We start from the raw sequence: 23,045 nt of genomic DNA on the forward strand, positions 1-23,045 counted from the left end.
ACCTCTTGTTTTATTTTACGAGAAATAGAAATATCCTAAGAAAGCTTAAAACTAAAAACTAAAAATATTCTAAAAAAGAAAACTAAAGTAAAGACAAGATTCCTCTTGTAACATCACGAATTAGGGTCTAGTTGGAACAGTGGTTTTAGGACCACAAATTCGACGTAAGAAAGTTCATTTTCAATGTAACGCCCCAATTTTCGGGAATTCTGTGAGTGTTGGCAAATTTTAAACTTTGGTGTTCTGTCTGCTTGGCATAGATTTAATCAGGTTAGTGCGTCTCTAGAAGGCCCAAGTTTAAGTTAAAATCCAGTAACTTTAGTTAATTTTAATTCTATAGAAGAAGGGGTTCTGGTTAGTTGGGCTTTAAGGTATTAACTAGGTAAAATAAAACACAAGGAAGCCCGTGGTAAGTTGGCTTGTGGCGTCACTTGGGGGCTTGAGAGGTGGCCTGTGGATGACCAAGGAGAGCAAAGGTTTGAGTTGCAAGGTAAGCAAATTGGTGATATTAATTTTTATGTACAGAAAAGGTAAGTAGTGGAACTAAAGTGAAAGGCTATCAGGAGAAGATTTAGGAGCTGGTAAGGGAGAGGATTTAGGAAATGATAAAGCAGAAGATTTAGGAGCTGATCAAGGAGCAGGAGTTGGCTGGCCAAGGGCCTCTAGCATGGGAAAATTCGGCTAGGTTAAGTGCCAGTATAAATTCGGCGTGAGGGGGAAAGTTGTGCCGTTTGCTGACCATTCTCCGCTTCTTTCTTTTCTCCTTTTCTCTTCAAATTTCTTCTTTTTCTTATTTTCCTCCATAGCCAAATCTCTCTAACCACCTGTGCATCTCCATCTTTTCTTCAGACGTTTCTAAAACCTTCATAGCCATTGCCATAAAAAAAGCCAAAATCCCGAAAACTATACTTTTTTCTGTGTCGATTTCTCCTAGCCAATTTTATTATCTTTTCCATCATTCTTGACCGATTCTCTAGTTCTCTAAACCTCAAGGTTCTGTCGACAGGACCATAGCAAAACCCTCCTATTTCATCTTTCTTTACATAGCTTCAATAAAAGCCGAAAACCCCACTTTCTTAGGGATTTGGCCGAATAGTGAGATCACTGAAGGCTCGACTTTTGTTATCTTTTGAGGGCTTAGATCGGCATCAGAATTGAGTAGAAATTAATTGGGATCATTGACCTAAGGAACTGGTGGTAAGTCTTTTCAATCTAGTCTTTATTTCGTATTTTAGAAAAACCGAAACCCCTAAAGGTTAGAGAGGCTGTCGACTTGGACTGGTAGCCCTAAGGGGTTGTGATAACTATTTCATCTTGATTATAATATGATCTAGAGGCTGCTGATCAAGGGCTTGGACAAGTGGAGCAACGGGATCTAAGTCTAGTTGCAAACTTCGGCAAAGGTAGGATTGCTAGTGCCCAAGGTGTTATGGCCGAATAAGGTAAGGAGTTATTATGTAGTTCGTTTCAGTAGTAGATTAACGTGGTAGTAATATAATTGTAGGTAGTTCGAGCGTGGATCTCGTCAACGAATCGTCATAAAACAGGTGTGTAACTGACACCCTTTCTTAGTCTAGATCGGCAAAAGCCGAAATGCCGAAATGCAAAAAACCGGTATTTTATAGATTTACGAGTGTGCGAATGCTTGTGAGGTAAATCGATTAATGTTTTTTGTAAGCTGAAATGTTTGGACTCCAAAGTGCATGATTTCTGTGCCCTCGATATTTTTGGGCTTATTGGGCCAAAATTGGAATAAAGGGCCAACGGGCCCAATTCGGTAAGAACCCTCGGTAACTGATTCTGTTAGTACGTGAAAGGTAGGAATATGCATGAAAAACCCTAAAATAGATAAATTACTGAAATACCTTTAAAAAGTGGAAAATTTATAATTTTACCCCTAAGAGATAAAGTACCAAAATACCCCTAGGAGTAAATTGACCTAAATGCATGTTGGACTGTTGTTATTTACTGCATGCCATGTTGTTATTATCTTATGTATGGGACTGGGATATTGATGGAGGAAGTACTGAAAGTGGCTTGTCCATGTACTGGAGGCTTTGCCTCAATTTACTGTTAATTGAGCAGCAAGGCTGCAACTGTGGAGTGTAGGGCTGGGTGGGATGAGCTATTCCCTATATGGAGTGTAGGGCTAGTACGGGTGGAGTGTAGCAGTTGGTGGGTTGAGTAGACTCCCCAAATGGGCTTGCATATGTTTATTGATGTTGCATGTATTTTGAAATAGGCCTATGGGCCATACTGTTATCTGAATAAGGGGCTAAGGCCCAGTTTAATGTAATCTGAAAAGGGCTCTGGCCTAGTACCACTGTTATCTGAATGGGCTTAGGCCCGATGGGCTTGAGCTGACCTGGGCTTTGAATGGGTTTTCCTTACACACTGAGTTTCCAAACTCACCCCTTCTTTAACCTTACAGATGGGCCTTGATATGGGTGTCTTGGAGCCAGAGGGGATTCAGAGTGGCCATGGTGAACGCTTTTGGGTTTGAAAAGAGACTGGTTTCCTTAAGTTATTTTTATTTACTATTTAATTTTTGGGTTGTAATAAGGCCATTTTAACTTTATTTTCTTCTTTGATTTTTTGGGATTATATTATTTTAAATAACTTTAAATTGATAGATAATAATTCAAATGGGCTAGACTTAGGGTGCGATTTCAAAACGGTACTTGTTTTTAAAATAACACAACGTCACGAATATTCGATTTACCAAATATGACCACTCAAGGAAATTTCAATTTGTTATAACCAAGTATGGCAATAGATGTGGGCATGTCTAGGATTGGATCCAATCGAAGAGCTTGGTACTTAAGCAGCCTTCATGGCTCACCTCCTCTATTACGGATACCTACCTAGTGCCCAGCTTCCATTCACTTGGTTAGCTTAACAAAAAGTCGACTTTTAAAACACTAAAAAGGGAACATGGGTTTTTAACTTCAATGTGGCATGTCAGATTCGGCCATAACGTCTGGGCCAGGTTTGGGGTGCTACATTTAGTGGTATCAGAGCCCAGTTGCAACAACTCGGCTGTGGATCGGGTCCAAAAAGGGTTTTCAAAACTTTATGCCAAAAAGGGTATTTTTGGAAATACTTGACTTTTGAAAATAAATTTTCTGTTTAGAATGGGATAATCTTCGAACTTGTTTTTTTTCAAATATTTGAAAAATGGATTTCAAAAAGCCTAAATCTTTTGAGTTTATCTGAAACCTGATGAGGTGGCACACTGAATCCCCGGCACCAAGGCTGTAAGTACCTTTCTGTTTTACATACTGAACTGTACTGTAGTTAGTACTAAGCCTTAGCGATAGTACTATAGATAATGTAGCATAAAGGCTACAAAACTGAGACTGTAGGGTAAACTAAGCCCTAGGAAACTGAGACAGTAGCTAAACTGTGGTTACGCGAGAACAACTCTGAGATCTTATCTGTTCATAAGATATTCTGTAATAAATAGTGGAAACAGTAAACTAACTACATAAAATTCGTAATCAGATAAATCGATATGAGTACGAGAGCTACTCGGGAAGAGGCTGTGGTCGAGGCCGGGGTAGTACTCAAGCTAGATCTTCGTCTTCTGAGCACATACCCGCTGGGGTAGCACAACCACCACCGGTGGATGAGAATGGGCCGTATGATCGAGCTGCGGGGGATGACCCTCTGTCCCAGGCCATGCAAAGAGCTTTTGGAAAGGGTGGCCGGAGCTAATATCGAGCCCATGAATAGGGGGTCCATTTCTGAGCGACTCTGGGCCAACGGAGCGGAAGTTTTTAGGGGTGTATTTGGAGTAGCCCCAAATGCGGCTGAGTACTGGTTGGAAGCCACGGAGTGAATTATGGATGACCTGGACTATTCAGTGGAGCAAAAGTTAAAAGGGGCGGTGTCCTTACTGCGGGATGACGCATATCAGTGGTGGATCACTGTGAGAGATGGTACCCCAGCTGAGAGGGTAACTTGGGAGTTCTTTAAGCAGTCCTTCAAGGCGAAGTACGTCAGAGCTAGCTATGTGGATGCGCGAAGGAAGGAATTCCTGAACCTGACCCAGGGTGGTAAGACCGTTGCTGAATATGAGGCAGAGTTTCTGCGATTGAGCCGATATGCTAGTGGTATTGTCTCTACCGAATATGAGCGCAGTGTTCGCTTTGAGGATGGCCTCAGGGATGAGCTAAGGGCAGAGAGAGCGCGATTTTGCTACACTGGTAAAAAAGGCTAAGATAGCCGAAGAGGTGAAGTAAGTCGAACGATAGAATCGTGACAGGGATCAAAATCGGTTCAGAAGAGATGCTGGACCGGTTGGTGCTGCAAACCGGAATGTTAAGAAAGCTAGGATGGAGGAACCAGTTCGAGTGGTTCCGGTGAACACTGTTAGATCACAAGTTTGTGGAGATTGTGGTAGAATGCATCTGGGGGAATGTTGGAAACGTTCTGGGGCTTGTCTTCGTTGTGGATCAAAGGAACATAAGGTCAGGGATTGTCCTAGGAGGCCAGCTCAAGCTCAAGTGGTTGAACAAAGTGCTGTGCAACCCGTCCAACCAGCGCGAGGTGGACCGCTGCCGCAGAGAGGTCGTGGCCAAGGTCATGGTGGTAATAGCCATGAACGTGGGGCACCTGATAGGGATACTGCTAACACGGAGGCTCGTCAGCCAGCTTTGGTATATGCTGCTCGTCGCCGCGAGGAGGGTGACGCACCTAATGTCATAACTAGTACATTTTCATCTCTAACGTATCCTATACTGCTCTGATAGATGTGGCGTCAACTCATTCATATGTCGCATGTGATATTTCTAGGGCATCGGGTGTTCACTTTGAGGAGATTGTGTGTGGGGTAACTATGATAAGTCCGTTAGGTCACTTAGTTAAAGTAGAGAATCTCTTTAGGGAGGTGCCTTTAGAGACTCAAGGTAGGATTTTCTGTAGAGACTTAATGGAGTTACCGTTCGGAGAATTCGATTTGATTTTAGGGATGGATTGGTTGACCAGGCATAGGGCAACGCTGGATTGTACATCTAAGAGGATGGTGTTAAGAACTATTGAGGATGAGGAGGTAATGATTATTGAGGAACGAAGAGATTACTTGTCTAATATGGTATCGGCATTAAGGGCTGAGAAACTGATGCGTAAAGGATGCGAGACATACTTGGCTTTTATAAATCAAGTTGAAACTGGGGATCTGACTGTGGATACCGTCAGGACTGTTAGGGAATTCCGAGATGTTTTTCTGGAGGAGCTTCTTGGACTGCCTTCAAATCGGGAAGTGGAGTTTGGAATCGATTTGTTGCCTAGAACAGCTCCAGTATCCATTGTACCCTATAGAATGGCACCGAAGGAGTTAGTGGAACTGAAAGCTCAAATCCAAGAGTTGTTAAATAGGGGCTTCATCAGACCTAGTGTGTCTCCATAGGGAGAATCGGTCCTGTTTGAGAAGAAAAAAGTCGGGACAATGCGCATGTACATCGATTACCGCCAGTTGAACAAACTGACGATAAAGAACAAATACCCACTGCCAAGGATTGAAGATTTATTTGACCAACTTAGAGGAGCTTCGGTATTTTGCAAGATAGACCTTCGATTTGGATACCATCAGTTAATGTTAAAGGAAGTGGATATTCATAAGACAGCATTCAGGACTCGATATGGTCATTACGAGTTCCTGGTTATGCCGTTTGGGTTGACAAACGCACCTGCCGCTTTCATGGATCTAATGAATCGAGTGTTCCAACCTTACTTGGACCGATTCATGGTAGTTTTCATCGATGATATTCTGGTATACTCAGAAACCAAGGAAAAACATGAGGAGCATCTACGGATTGTGCTACAAGTGCTGCGAGAGAAGCAACTGTATGCAAAGTTTAGTAAGTGCGAATTTTGGTTGCGAGAAGTGGCTTTTCTAGGTCATGTGGTTTCTGTTGAAGGAATTAGAGTGGATCTTCGAAAAGTTGAGGCAGTTCTGGGATGGAAGCCACCAAAATCAGTATCGGAAATTCAGAGTTTTCTGGGTTTGGCAAGCTATTACCGAAGGTTCGTAGAAGGATTTTCTCTTATTGCTGCACCATTGACGAAACTGTTAAGGAAAAGGGTAGCATTTGTCTGGATTGAGAATCAACAAAAAGCTTTTGACCATTTGAAAAAGGTATTGACTGAAGCACCAGTGTTAATTCAACCGGAGTCTGAGAAGGACTTCACTGTGTACCGCAATGCGTCGCATGTGGGGTTAGGATGTGTATTGATGCAAGAGAGTAAGGTGGTCGCTTATGCTTCGCGATAGCTTAAGCCTCATGAAGCGAACTACCCTACACACGATTTAGAGCTAGCAGCAGTGACATTCGCGTTGAAAATCTAGAGACATTACTTATATGGAGAAAAGTGTATCATATACACGGACCATAAGAGCCTAAAGTATCTGTTAACTCAGAAGGAGTTAAACTTTAGGCAATGAAGATGGGTAGAGTTGCTTAAGGATTACGACTGTTCGATTGAGTACCATCCAAGTAAGGCTAACGTGGTGGCTGATGAATTGAGTCGAAGGGTTGTTTCTGATTTGAGAGCCTTGTTTGCACATTTGATTCTGTTTGACGATGGAAGTCTGTTAGTAGAATTGCAAGTGAGGCCTACTTGGACTGAGCAGATTAAAGAAAAACAGTTGAAGGATGATTCGTTGGTTTTTCAGTTTCAGCAAGTTGAGAAGGGTGAGAATAAGGATTTTGGACTGAATACTGAATGAGTTTTATGCTTCCGAGGAAGAATTTGTGTTCTGAAGGACTCTGACTTGAGATAGTCAATATTGAAGGAAGCTCATGGGGGACTTTGTGCCATGCATCCTGGAGGGAATAAGTTGTATCACGACTTGCGAGAGCTGTACTGGTGGTCTGGGCTTAAATGAGAAGTAACAGAATTTGTGGGGAAATGTCTGACATGCCAGCAAGTGAAAGCTGAGCATCAATTTCCTTCTGGATTACTGCAACCGGTGAAAATTCCATTGTGGAAGTGGGAGAGAGTCACTATGGACTTTGTGAGTGGGCTACCTTTGACACCCACTAAGAAAGATTCTGTGTGGGTAGTGGTGGATAGGTTAACAAAATCTGCCCATTTCATACTAGTTCGTACTGATTACTCCCTACAAAAGTTGGCTAGGTTGTATGTAGCAGAGATAGTGCGACTACATGGTGTGCCAATGTCGATTATTTCCGACTGAGACCCTAGGTTTACATCTCGGTTCTGGAAGAAGTTGCAGGAGGCATTGGGTACACGCTTGGATTTCAGTACTGCCTTTCACCCACAGACAGATGGACAGTCGGAGAGGGTTATTCAGATTTTGGAGGATATGTTAAGGGGTTGTATCATCGATTTTCGTGGGAGTTGGGAGGACTACTTGCCATTGGCGGAGTTTGCATACAATAATAGCTACCAAGCAAGTATTCAGATGGCTCCATATGAGGCGCTTTATGGGCGGAGATGTCATACGCCTACGTGTTGGACAGAGTTGGGTGAACGACAAGTGCTTGGACCGGAGTTGGTGGCAGATACCGAGAGTAAGGTTAAGTTGATAAGAGATCGATTAAAGGAGGCATATGATAGACAGAAGTCGTATGCAGATCTAAAGTGCAAAGAGATAGAGTTCACTGTTAGGGATATGGTTTTCTTGAAGGTTTTACCTTGGAAGATCTTGAGATTCGGCAAGAAGGGCAAATTGAGTCTGCAGTTTATAGGGCCTTATCGGGTTCTTAAGCGAGTAGGGCCAGTAGCGTATCAGTTAGAGTTACCACCAGAGTTGGACAGAATCCATGACGTCTTTCATGTGTCTATGTTAAGACAATATCGATCGGATCCCTCACATGTTGTGCCAGTGGAGGAGATTGAAATAAGGACTGATTTGACCTTTGAGGAGGAGCCTGTGCAGATATTGGAACGAGATGTTAAGGTTCTCAGAAGGAAATCTGTTCCGTTAGTAAAAGTGCTTTGGCATAATCATGGAAGGGAAGAAGCTACTTGGGAGTCAGAAGAGACTATGCGTCAACAATACCCTCAACTATTTGGATCAGGTAAATTTCGAGGCCGAAATTTCTTTTAGGGGGTAGAGTTGTAACGCCCCAATTTTCGGGAATTTTGTGAGTGTTGGAAAATTTTAAATTTTGGTGTTCTATCTGCTTGGCGTAGATTTAATCAGGTTAGTGGGTCTCTAGAAGGCCCAAGTTTAAGTTAAAATCCGGTAATTTTAGTTAATTTTAATTCTATAGAAGAAGGGGTTCTAGTTAGCTGGGCTTTAAGGTATTAACTGGGTAAAATAAAACATAAGGAAGCCCGTGGTAAGTTGGCTTGTGGCGTCACTTGGGGGCTTGAGAGGTGGCGTGTGGATGACCAAGGAGAGCAAAGGTTTGAGTCGCAAGGTAAGCAAATTGGTGATATTAATTTTTATGTACAGAAAAGGTAAGTAGTGGAACTAAAGTGAAAGGCTGTCATGAGAAGATTTAGGAGCTGATAAGGGAGAGGATTTAGGAGCTGATAAGGGAGAAGATTTAGGAGCTGATAAAGGAGAAGATTTAGGAGCTGATCAAGGAGTAGGAGTTGGCCGGCCAAGGGCCTCTAGCATGGGAAAATTCGGCTAGGTTAAGTGCTAGTATAAATTTGGCATGAGGGGGAAAGTTGTGCCGTTTGCTGACCATTCTCCTCTTCTTTCTTTTCTCCTTTTCTCTTCAACTTTATTCTTTTTCTTCTTTTCCTACATAGCCAAATCTCTCTAACCACCTGTGCATCTCCATCTTTTCTTCAGACGTTTCTAAAACCTTCATAGCCATTGCCATAAAAAAAGCTGAAATCCCGAAAACTATACTTTTTTCTATGCCGATTTCTCCTAGCCAATTTTATTATCTTTTCCATCATTCTTGACCAATTCTCTAGTTCTCTAAACCTCAAGGTTTTGTTGACATGACCATAGCAAAACCCTCCTATTTCATCTTTCTTTACACAGCTTCAACAAAAGCCGAAAACCCCACTTTCTTAGGGACTTGGCTGAATAGTGAGATCACTGAAGGCTCGACTTTTGTTATCTTTTGAGGGCTTAGATCGACATCAGAATTGAGTAGAAATTAATTGGGATTATTGACCGAAGGAACCGATGGTAAGTCTTTTCAATCTAGTCTTTATTTCGTATTTTAGAAAAACCGAAATCCCTAAAGGTTAGGGAGGCTGCCGGCTTGGACTTGTAGCCCTAAGCGGTTGTGATAACTATTTTGTCTTGATAATAATATGATCTAGAGGCTTGTGATCAAGGGCTTGGACAAGTGGAGCAACGGGATCTAAGTCTAGTCGCAAACTTCGACAAAGGTAGGATTGCTAGTGCCTAAGGTGTTATGGCCGAATAAGGTAAGGAGTTATTATGTAGTTCGTTTCGGTAGTAGATTAACATGGTAGTAATATAATTGTAGGTAGTTCAAGCATGGATCTCATCAACGAATCATCATAAAATAGGTGTGTAACTGACACCCTTTCTTAGTCTAGATCGGCAAAAGTCGAAAAGCCAAAATGTCAAAAAACCGGTATTTTGTAGATTTGCGAGTGTGCGAATGCTCGTGAGGTAAATCGATTAATGTTTTTTGTAAGCTGAAATGTTTGGACTGCAAAGTGCATGATTTCTGGGCCCTCGATATTTTTGGGCTTATTGGGCCAAAATTGGGATAAATGGCCAACGGGCCCAATTCGGTAAGAACCCTCGGTAAGTGATTCTGTTAGTACGTGAAAGGTAGGAATATGCATGAAAAACCCTAAAATAGATAAATTACTGAAGGATATAAAGTACCGAAATACCCCTAGGAGTAAATTGACCTAAATGCATGTTGGACTGTTGTTATTTACTGCATGCCATGTTGTTATTATCTGATGCATGGGACTGGGATATTGATGGAGGAAGTACTGAAATTGGCTTGTCCATGTACTGGAGGCTTTGCCTCAATTTACTGTTAACTGAGCAGCAAGGCTGCAACTGTGGAGTGTAGGGCTAGGTGGGAAGAGCTATTCCCCACATAGAGTGTAGGGCTAGTACGGGCGGAGTGTAGTAGTTGGTGGGTTGAGTAGACTCCCCAAATGGGCTTGCATATGTTTATTGATGTTGCATGTATTTTGAAATGGGCCTATGGGCCATACTGTTATCTGAACAAGGGGCTAAGGCCCAGTATCACTGTTATCTGAATGGGCTTAGGCCCGATGGGCTTGAGCTGACCTGGGCTTTGAATGGGTTTTCCTTACACACTGAGTTTCCAAACTCACCCCTTCTTTAACCTTGCAGGTGGGCCTTGATATGGGTGTCTTGGAGCCGGAGGGGATTCAGAGTGGCCATGGTGAACGCTTTTGGGTTTGAAAAGAGACTGGTTTCTTTAAGTTATTTTTATTTACTATTTAATTTTTGGGTTGTAATAAGGCCATTTTAACTTTATTTTCTTCTTTGATTTTCTGGGATTATATTATTTTAAATAACTTTAAATTGATGGATAATAATTCAAATGGGCTAGACTTAGGGTGCGATTTCAAAATGGTACTTGTTTTTAAAATAACACAACGTCACGAATATTCGATTTACCAAAGATGACCACTCAAGGAAATTTCAATTTGTTATAACCAAGTGTGGCAATGGATGTGGGCATGTCTAAGATTGGATCCAATCGAAGAGCTTGGTACTTAAGCAGCCTTCATGGCTCACCTCCTCTGTTACGGATACCTACCTGGTGCCCAGCTTCCATTCACTTGGTTAGCTTAACAAAAAGTCGACTTTTAAAACACTAAAAAGGGAACATGGGTTTTTAACTTCAATGTGGCATGTCAGATTCGGCCATAATGTCTGGGCCGGGTTTGGGGTGCTACATTCAATATATTTTTATAGTCTACAATTTCACGGGATGATTTCGTGAAAATTTCGTTCGAAAATTTTGATGTTTGGGCACTCAATTTGGTCAAAAGCACAAAATTGTAAAAAAGTGCAAAAGTTGAGTTCACATGTTAGAAATTTTAAATTGGACGTCCTTAAATGGTAATTAGACCATTGGTTAATTTTTGGACAAAAATATACATGAAATGAGTGAAATAGAATATTTTTAAATTAGGGCCATTTTGGTAATCTAATAATTAAAAGAATTAAAAAGGGAAAATAAGCCAAAATTGCTCATATTCTTCCCCATCCAGCCAAATCTACCATGGAAGCCATGGCTAGGGTTTGGTTCAAGCTTGTAAGTGATCCAGAGCCTCGTTTTTAATGTTCTTTACATTTTTAAAGTCCCGGTAACTCGATTTACCTATTTCTACCATTATTTTGAGCTAGGGTTCATGTTTAAAAATTTACCCATGAGTAATATGCTGGTTTTTTGAGGTTTAATGGTAGATTATACATGTTTATGGTTAGAGGAACGACTTTTATTAAGGGATTTTTGATGAAAACGTCCGAAAGGATCGTTTTGTAAAAGTTACAAAATTGATCATAAAAAGGTGATTTAGTGGAAATTAGGAGTTGCTATAGTTATGAAAATGATTCATCTAGGCTTATAATGCAAGGTAATTGAATAAAAATACCTTTACGAGCCTAGGGGCAAAAGTGTAATTTTGATAAAGTTTAGGGGAAAAATGTAATTTTTCCAAAATATGATTTTGGGTCACATTAAATAATGTGACTAATAATTAGACTAAATGTGATATTATAGATCAAGGAAAAATGAGGATTGGGCCTAGATCAGGTGAAAAATGGAAAATTGACGGTTAGGTTCCTTTTTGCTATTTTGGTGCCGAGGTAAGTTTGTATGATTTAATAAGCATGTTATTCATGTTATTGTGTGTTTATTGGACATGGGAACATTGATGGAACAAGAGATTCCATTGAAACGAGTAAGTTTGTATGTAAATAATTCATTATTATGTTATTATGAAATTAATGCTTTGATAAGGTATAAAATGTATACTTGTGTATGTATTAGTTGTTAGGCTTGGTTATGTGACTGATAATACCTGACGAGTTATAAGGTGATGAAAACCTTGGTTGGACCTTTGGAAATACTTAGGATATGGCTATCGAAACACCGTTGTCATTTGTGTTAGTGTAAGACCATATCTGGGATATGGCATCAGCATCAGTGTGAGGACCTATGTAAGACCATGTCTGGGACATGGCATTGGCACCCTATCATGTGTGCGAGATTTCCCAAAAATCCATTAGTGTTCCAGTGGTTCAATGGGTAGTTCAAAGCTTGTGACGAAAACGAGAAAGTAAGTGTATGAGCTGGCTAGAAAGTTACAAGTATGTACTTGAAGCTCAAGTGCTATTATAATCATGAAAATGATTAATGCACCTCTGGGAAGGACACAAATAAGTAAGTTATGTATATGAGAATGAAATGGTGATGACCTTGTGAGTTTGGGTCTATGATTATGATGTACAAATATGCATTTGTACCATGAAGGTGAAATGGTTTGTAAAAGCATTATAAGTATAATTACCATTATATTGCACTGAAATAGTTTGGACAACAGCAGTAGTTCGACTTTGAAAATCCACCAAAAATCATGGAAGTCAAATTAAAGACTGAATAAAATATAGAATTAAAGCTTATTGGGTCTAGTTTCATATAAAGGAAACAGTATAAGCAAAGGAATCTCATATTATGATATATTTGAAATTTTGTAAGATAGAGTCAGAATGAGTTCGAAATCCCCTGTTTTGGCTTGGGAAAATCACTAGAAAATTTAAAAAAATAATTATGGATTATAATTTATATTATTAAAATCCTCAATGAGTCTATTTTCAAGAGAAATAGACAAGAACTTCATCTGAGTTCTGTACTATGAGATAATTAAGTTTTAGTGATGAGAGGTCAAAACTTTCAGACAGCAAAATAGGGGAGACTTTAAAGAATAAACTTTACTTATTGGATGGAGAAAAAATTATGAAAATTTTATGGTAAGGAGATATGTGAGTCTAGTTTGAGGGAAAATTTTGAGTTCTGTAGATCCAGATATAAATAAATTGGTAACTATGACTCGAGAAAATAACATGACCAAAATATAAGCAAAAGTGTAATTATAGCTGTATTACTTTGAGAAGCATGTTGACATATTGCTTATTATTTTTCATGCGAGCTTACTAAGTGTAAAGGTTACTCCCTCCTTTTTATTTCTTATAGTGTTTTCAGGTCAGCTCGGAGTTGGAGATTGTCGGAGGCAGCATTACATTATCAAGATATCACCTTCGGAGTGTTAGCATGTATAAGTTAAGCGTACACAAGTGAATAGAATGTATAGGGATTGATTTTTATGTTAAATGTTGTTATGATTAGCCAAATATATTGGCTTATATTGATTCATTGTATATAGCCATGAGATGTGGCTTATAATGGTTATGGCTTGTAAGCCTATTTATCCATGCTATGTGTTAATACCTCGTGATGTGATTATGCGAATTACTATGAATGGATAGTGTATGGCATATGTACATGATCAATGCCTTAAGGCCATTCGAGGTGGTTATGGCTATGGAATAAACGTGTAAATTGGCATTAAGTTGTTAATTATTGAATGTGGACATTTGAAGAACAAGTAAAGGTTAATTATTGGGTAATATGTTATGGTTGGTTGTTAAAAACGTGCCTTAGTGAGGCATGCTAAATCATTAATTGATGCTATAATATCTGTCTTTAAAGTGGTTAAGTTTTTGAAAGATTAAGGCAACAAAAAGGCTTGGAAAATAGCCTAAGTGTTGGCCACACGGGTAAAGACACGGTAGTGTGTGTCAACCGTGTGAGGGATAGGGTCTGGCCATGCGGGTGTGTGGTACGACCGTGTGACCTTACTTTGATGATGACATCATAGTCAGAGAGTTACACGGCCTGATGACACAGGCGTGTCAAGAGCACACGAGCGTGTCCCCTGGCTCACACGGGTGTGTGACTCTGTATTTGGGAAATTTTCTCAAGCCTCTTTAAAGTTTTTGATTTAGTCCCGACCCTTTTTCAACGTATGTTTTATGCCTCGTAGGCCCGTTCAAGGGACATCATACATGTGTTTGACAAATTTTAGTTTGTACAAAAATTTTATGTCCCGATTTTATGAAATGGTGTACGTTTAAGTCTGGTAATGCCTCGAACCCTGTCCCAGTATCGGATATGGGTAAAGGGTGTTACACCTCTTTTATTTATTTATTTATAGACCCCTTAGAATTCAACCCATCTTTTGTTTCATCGTCCTTATTTTTGCTTGAATCGTCTCATTTCTTCCTCGAGATTAGAGTTCATGGATCGAATATAAAGTCCAAAAAATTAGGCACAAAAACAAATGGGTTGTGAAGTATTTTCTTAAAAGCAACTTTAATTGAGCCATCCCGTATTTTTCAGTATCCCCAATAAGCTTATTGCTGCCACTGCATATGTTGCATTAAATCCATCAATTTTGACAGCTCATCTCAAAAATTTGGGCTAGGTGAATGAGTTCTAGACATTAGGGTAGCCATGTCAGATTCAAAAACTAGTTCAGTTGGCTCTACGAAGTCTAAAATTTCAATTGGTTCTGATTCTATAGGAATTTTCTCTTCTTTGGTATCTTCGATCGATTCAACTTGCGTTTGAAGAATAGAATTTCCTACTTCTCGGACAAGGTCCCAATCTGGGATTGTATCTTGGCTACATTCTATCTTCTTTACATTTGCACGAATTTTACCTTTCAAACATAAAATTGTTATCATAAAGGGAAAATAAGCTAGACAAAAATGTTTAGCGACATAATTTTGAGTTTCTTTAAAAATGATCTTGCCCACATCGATGGTATTTGCTATCATAATTGAGTATAGTAAGACCATTCGTTCTATTGAAATTGTAGTCCCATGTGAGATAGACATAAAACTAAATCAAACAAAATAAAACCATACCTTTGCTAATGGGGTCAAATATTCTCTGCAACAAATATGAGTCCCATGTTTTGACGCAGTCCATTTAGAACTCGAAACTGTGAATTCTTGTAAAATTTCTTGCAATTTTTCCACCTCAATATTTTCCATTAAGGAAGAATATTCGTTGTCTTCGAAATCAAGTAAATTATAAAATTCATTAATGGAACTCAATTTTAGAGATACCTTAACTAACTCATCATTCGCATTTGGCCTTTTATCATAAAACACTTCCCACTTTAGAGCCTCAACAACTTTTTAAATGCTTGCATTAAAATCGCTGTAGTTACTTGTTCCCAAAGTAATACCTTTTTCTGGAAGCATTTGTTTTTTTTCTTAAATATGCTCCTGTATCTCACCTCAGCTTCTTCGCAATGGAATTTGTTTTGTGATTCTTAGTCCTAGACAGAGACATGAGTTCTTTTTTGAGGCATGATTCGACCTGAACATTACATATGATGAAAACAAATAATAATTTCCCAAATTTTAATTAGAATAAAATATTAACAATTCATATAAAATTGAAAAGTTAAATAATCAAATTAAAATTTTGGAATGAAATTTCTTACCACCTTTGTAATTAACCTAATAAAAACTTAAGAAAATAATGAGAGGGCAAAGAAGATGGTGTCGAGTTAGGGTTGATTGAAGGGTGATTAGGGTGTTGGATTGGAGGTGCGATGCTACCTTAGGTGTTGGTGGAACATGATAGAGTGGTGGCTTGAAGGATGCGGCAAGGTGCAACAAATTATGGCAGTGGCTTAGTGCAATGGGAGTAAGGGAAGGGCGCACGCAAGCTAGTGCAAGAGGAACAGAGGTGCGCATACTGTTTTAGGGGCTTGGGAGGTATAGTGTATAACGATGGAGAGAATGTATAGGAGAGGATGTGGAAAGGGGGTTGTATTTATAGTGTTCATAGGAAGATGTTTAACACAAACTCTTTGAGTAAAATAATATTAAAATAAGACTTTTCCTAATGTTATGCAAAGTTAATAACAATTAATATAAAATATAAAAAATAATAATATATTATTTTTTATTATCTTATATATTAAACATAAAAAATAAAAACTTGTATTTTAGTGGTTTAAAATATTTATAGAAAACACAGCTAATTATTGAAAACAATTCAATTAAGTACCTATATAGAAAAATAATTCGAAAAAAGATCAGAAAACTAACACTTGGATAAAAATTGACCCTTTTATTTAGTAATTTAAAATCTATTTTGCCGCTTAGGAATTATTTTCTCAAAAAATTATGTTAAAATTAATTTCCAGGAAGAGTTGGAAGGGTCACAAGCAATCCCGCTTAAATTCCAATATCCTAGACATAATTTATTTTAACATAATAATCCAATGAAAATTTTATCTAAGTTTGCCATTTTATTAAAAAAAAAACTGACAATATAAAATAATGACAAAGAAAGAGAACTCCCTTAATGTTATTGGGCATTGTCATTGACCAAGGAGGTGTCAAATGGCCATTTTTCATACCAATCATAACCATCTAGAAAGAAGGAATAATCTTGCCCAATAATTCTGTTAAGTATTTGATCCAAGAAAAAAAACAGGAAATGATTTTTCTAGGTAGCCTTGTTTAGCTTCTTGTAGTCTGCGAAGATTCACCAACAAGTAACCATCCTTGTTGGAATCAACTCGCTATTTTCATTTTCTACAATCGTGATACCTCATTCCTTCGATGTATATTGAACAAGGTCCAACAAAAAATTGTCATAGATAGGATAAATGATCCTTGCTTTTAACCATTGATGCTTGAGTTTCCCAAGATCAAATATTCAAGATTGAAACAAGCTCCTCCATCCCTTGATAGACACATTTTTGGTTTCTTCTAGCAATAACTTCTCAGTGCACAAAAGAGGATAATTACCTCAAATATCTGAAATAGTCCACCTGATATCCTTCACATGCCTTTTAACAACCTTTAAGTCTAACTCAGATGGTTCTTTATTGACAGTTTGGGTTACTTGTACTCACAAGATGACAGTTCTAATGACCGGGATAGAACTTTTGAAGTGAATCCTTTCGAGTTAGCTTTTAACAAAGCTAAATATTCCTCCATTTCCTCATCACTAGGGGGTCTAACATTAAGAATTGTCCTAATGGGTCCTCAGTAGAATTGAGTTCCCATTCTATGGCTAGTTCCTTTAACTTGGTCACTGCAGAACATTTATCAATTGAGTTAGGAAATTGCATAGATATAAATACATTAAATGTTACTTGGTTGTCCAAAACACAAATGATAATCTTACCTTTCTGCACATTTATAAGGGTCCTCCTAGTTGCTAGGAAAGGCGTTCCTAAAATGATTGGCACCTTTCTAATTGCTTCAAAGTCTAAAACAACAAAGTCAACAGGAAAAATAAATTTGTCTACATGTACCAATACATCCTCGATTTTTCCTTCCAGATGTGCTGAGGATCGATCTACTAACTGAAGCTTAACTATAGTTGGTCTAACTTCCTTTATCCCTAATTTTTGGAACACAGAAATCAGAATCAAGTTGATGCTTGCCCCTAGTCACACAATGCCTTACCACGATAAGTTGCCCCTATATTGCAGGGTATGGAAAAACATCCTAGATCCTACAATTTTGGAGGTAGCTTATCTTGCAGGAATGCACTGCACTCCTTTGTCAGAGCTACTGTCTCAAATTCTCCAAGTCTTCATTTCTTTGACAGGTGATTTGCCGTAATTCAATGTAGCAGATTAAACTAGTTTTCACATTTAAGGAGTTTGAATAAAAGAATTCTTGTTATGTTTTAATTGAGTTTCTTATTACATTCAATAAAATGTGCAAACCATATCTTTTATTAACATTAAAGGCCAAATGAGGCCTAAGGGAGAGCTAACATACTTCCTGAGTGTGTGATTGTAGTAGAAAGAACATATGCTTTCTCCCTACTTATTGCTTAAAATTTTCCCATTTAGTTACCCTTAGCATACATTTTAGCATGTTTAGTTTAGTAAATTGCATTTTTATAACTCAGTGAATCCTAGCCTATTTTATCTTTAATTTTGCTATCTTTCTACATTAATATCGCTACATGAGTTAATTCCAGATTGTGTTCAAAATTGTCTCTATAGTTGACAGATATTCATAGTGTCGTTGCAGGAGCTATTTCCAGATGGCGTTTAGAATTGTCTTCGCAAGTGGCAGTTGCCTGATAAGAGCCAACCATGAGTGAGCTGTCTAGTCCAGTGTAACTACCCTGTACGAAGAAGGATAGAAGAATCCTAAGAGAATGACACCTGTACTATTGAGGAAAACATAAAAGGATAACGTGAGAATAATGAGGAAAGAACTTTTTGGTGTATCACCACTCTCTTACCCTATTTTTGAAGCTTGCAGCTATGGTAGCTTGAGCTTTCCTTGGGTCAGCCAACGTGAAGACTGATGCAAATCCACTCCTGACGAGGAGATCTAAGTGCAAAATAAGGGGAAATGGATAGATCCAATCGAGTAGCCTAGGAATAGTATTCTCTATTTGATTCTTTCTCATTTCTTGAAAACACCGATGATTACTCTATGTTTTCTACTGTATTGAAGTACAATTAATGTTTTGTTAAATGTTATCTTATTAAATCTTATTTTTTTGTTTAATCTTGGGGGTTTGAATGTTCTAAACACGAAAGTGTTATTGCAGTCAGTAACACTGGAAAGTGCAGTGACAGTTTGAGCTAATAAGCTTTTCAACGGAAGTTGAGTAAGGACTAAAGGAATTTAGTCCACTTGTTCTTAATATGCCCTATTGCCATCATCAAAAGGTGAGGTTAACGTGCATGGTGAAGTCTTAGATTAAACCACAGAGTGGCATTTGGTAAGATATACATAAATTTTATTGTGTCAACAATCACCTATCTTTTGTAATGTGTGAGTACTTAGTATATTGCTGAAGATTCATGTTGGGGATCCCAGTTTAACCATAGCATACTTTATCTTATTATTCTTGAATTATTGCTTCGACATCTATACTCACAATTTACCTCATTTCTATTTAGTTATTGTACCAACATTAATAGATAAAAGACAACCATCCCTATGGAATCAATATTCGACAAACTCACGTCTGTCTATTATACTTGCATCGAAAGTGTATGCTTGCACATTATTGCTGTGTCATTTACAACCAATCAATTTTTTGGCACCGTTGCTGGGGATGGAATCTGTTTGATGTTTATTTTTGTTCTTGTGTGTCTTTTTATTTTGTTTTCCTTATATAATATTTAGTAGTCACTAACTTGTTTTTCTCTTCTTTGCTATTTTTCAACTTCATCTTAGGTTTTTTATGACCCGAAGCAATTTGCATTTTCTTGCCGACTTAGATTCTGAAATTGAAAGACTATTCAAAGAAGACTTCAAGAGAAAAGAAATATGGATTTACCAGGGAACAAAGTAACTATACCACCGATACGACAGCAAAATGTTCATAACCCAGTGTTGCCACAAAATGCTCACATCCACAATAGAACCATACGAGACTGTGGAGTACCTATTCTGGATGATCTACAACCAGGAGTTGTTAGACTAGCAATTCAAGCTGGGAACTTTGAACTAAAGCCAGTGATGTTTCAAATGCTGAACTTCAATGGCCAATATGCTGGACTTCCACATGAAGATGCGAGAGAGCATCTTAAATCTTTTTTATTGATCTGTGCTTCCTTTAGTCAACAAGGCGTTCCTAATGATGCCTTAAGGATGCAATTATTTCCCTATTCCTTACAAGAGAAGGCTCACACTTGGTTTATTAGGCTACTGCTGGATCAATCACTTCTTAGAATGCTCTCACCATGCAGTTTGTGATGTGATTTAACCCATTGAAAATGAATGCTCGTCTTCGAAACAATATTACTACTTACCATCAGCTGTATGATGAAAATCTTCACACCACATGGGAACGTTATAAGTTTTTGCTTTGACGTTGTCCCATGCACGACATTCAACTAGAAACACAAATTGAGATTTTTATAATGGTTTGAATTCACATGCAAGAAATCTTGTCGACGCATCAGCCAATGGACCGTTATTGGATTGTACTTACAATAATTCTGTGAGAATTCTTGAAAGAATTGCTCAAAATAATTACCTATATCCCATCTCTAGAGCTGCACAAGCAATGACTACTCTAGGAGTTATTGAATTGGATGCAATATCAGCTATAAGTGCCCAAGTCTCTTCACTCACAAACATGATTAAAAATATGTAATGGACGAGTGACGTTGCACCTATACAGATCGCTCAATAATTGGATATTCCTACCTTTTGCTGCAAAATTTACGGTGACAACCATAGCTCTAAAGATTGTCTGCAACATGTAAAAAATGCTTGTTATGTCAGTAATATTCACAAAAATTCTTATGACAACTCTTTCAACGATTCTGTACACAACCAACAGTTTTGGGGAACTGAATGTTGGGCAAAATGCTGCAACATTCAGATATAGGAATGCATCTACCCACGGTAATTATCATCCACGACAAGGGAATTATACTCAACAGCAGCAGAAATACAGTCCGCATCCTCAGAGGTATCAACAACAAGGTCCGACACAATCACATCAAGATCAGATGCAACCACAACATTCTTTGATGACGAAACAGAATATCCAAGGGTAACAACAACATATAGACACTTCTACTTTTGACCCATTAACGGCTCTTAAGACTTTAATGAGGGAGCATATTACTCGCACAAAATCTATTGTTCAAGAGCACTGTAAAGTTATCACTCTTAGGAGTGATAAACAAACTGGTGAGCCAGTTATCGATTCTACTGTAGCATCCCCAGATATGGGTGACATAAGCCTTGATAGAAGGTTGGTTCTAAAGAGCTTGTTGATGTACCAAACAAAGAAGTACCACCAACTGTCGCTCATATGCCTTATATTCAACCCTCAAAATTATAGATGCAACGAAAGGTATTGTCGCAACTGAATGTTTTGTAGGAATGAAAATAATAAACAATATCAGCAATTTCTGGATATAATGAAACAACTGCAAACCAATATTCCTTTAGTGGACGCTCTGGTACAAATTTTGAGTTAAGGGAAATTTATGAAAGACCTCTTGTCCAAGAAGAAAAAACTCACTGATGTTGAAACTATTGCACTCACAGAAGGCTGCAGTGTTAACTTGACAAACAATTTACCTCCTAAATTGAAAGATCCTAGCAGTTTTACCATTTCGTGTTCAATTGGAAATCAATATTTGGGCAAAGCTTTATTTGATTTGGGAGCTAGCACCAACCTCATGCCATTATTTACTTTTAGAAAGTTGGGAATTGGTCATATGAAACCCACTATAGTGACACTGCAACTGGCTGATCAATCTGTAACTCAACCTGAAGGGCAAATCAAAGATGTTTTAGTTCGTGGATAAATTCATTTTTCTAGCTGATTTTATCATACTTGACTGCGAAGCAAACAAGGAAGTTCCCATAATTTTAAGATGGCCATTTTTAGCCACCTGCGCACTCTTATTGATGTTTATAAAAGAGAACTCACCATGCGACTGAATGATGAGCAAGTTACCTTCAATGTTTAAAAGTTGACAGATAAGTCACCTTTACTGCCACTCTATAGAACCGTACATGAGATTTTCACCTTATATGGCACCTCGTTCAATTCTTTCAAAGTCAATGGGTAGGAGAAGAAGGCCTCACAGGTAATGAATAGGAAGATTAAAGCAGAGTGCCACACTGTCGATGTGCTCAATGATTTGATTGAGGAAGAATTCAAAAAGCAAAGCATAATCCTTGCTGAAAAATTACAGTGACATTAGAGACAAAATTTATGGACAATTGTGATAGCACGGTTGACGCTAGTACTGTTGAAGTCAAGCATAGATGGCAACTTGAATCCTTAGACCTAACCAACAGATTCACTCCAATTTTCAAACCATCAATTACAGAAGCTCCCACTCTAGAATTGAATCCACTACCTCATCATCTTAAATATATCTTCTTGGGTGATCACGATACTCTTCCAGTTATTATCTCTGCAATACTAGATGCAACACAAGAAAAGAAATTGACTTACATTCCCAAGCGACACAAATGAGCTATTTCCCGGAGTATTGCGGATATTCAAGGTATTAGTCCTTCTTTTTGCATGCAAAAAATCAAGTTAGAAGATGACAACCAGCAATCAATTGAATCACGAAGAAGGTTAAACGAGAAGATGAAGGAAGTGGTCAAGAAAGAAATAATAAAATGGCTTGATACATGAATTATTTACTTGGTTTCATATAGAAAGTGGGTGAGTCCAGTGCAATGCATTCCAAAAAGAGTGGCATCACGGTAGCTCGCATTGATAAGGATGAATTACTACCAACACGCATCCCTAGGGGATGGAGAATTTGTATGGACTATCGTAAATTAAATGCTGCCACAAGGAAAGATCATTTTCCACTTCCCTTCATTGACCAAATGCTAGATTGGCTTGCTGAAAAAGATTACTCTTGCTTCCTATACGGCTATTCTAGGTACAACCAAATTGCTATTGCACCAGAGGATCAAGAGAAAACGAATTTCAGCTGCCTCTTTTGTACTTTTGCTTTTTGTCCTATGCCTTTCGGTCTCTGCAATGCACCAGCCATATTTCAAAGGTGTATGATGGCAATATTCTCAGATATGATCAAAGACTCTTTAAAGGTTTTTATGGATGACTTTTTAGTTTATGGTAATGATTTTGATCATTGCGCTAACAATTTGGATAAGGTACGGTAGCAATGTGAGGACACTCATCTTGTCTTGAATTAAGAAAAATGTTATTTTTATGAAAACTGAAAGCATTGTGTTGGGCCATCTCATCTCTAATCAGGGTATTCAAGTAGATAAGGCTAAGGTGGAAATTAGCGAGAAATTACCCCCACTGACAAATGTCAAAGGTATTCGTAGCTTTCTTAGACATGCAGGATTTTACCGACGGTTTATTAGGGATTTTTCAAAGATTTCTAAACCATTGTGATCATTGTTGGAACAGAAACGAAAATTCCTCTTTGATGAGGCATGTCTGGATGTCTTTATTTAGTTAAAGAAGCAACTGGTCAACACTCCTATTGTCATTGCACCCTATTGGTCTCAATCTTTTGAAGTTATGTGCGATGCA

The sequence above is a fragment of the Gossypium hirsutum genome, chromosome A03, assembly GCF_007990345.1.
Source record: "Gossypium hirsutum isolate 1008001.06 chromosome A03, Gossypium_hirsutum_v2.1, whole genome shotgun sequence".
In the NCBI taxonomy this organism is placed as follows: domain Eukaryota; kingdom Viridiplantae; phylum Streptophyta; class Magnoliopsida; order Malvales; family Malvaceae; genus Gossypium; species Gossypium hirsutum.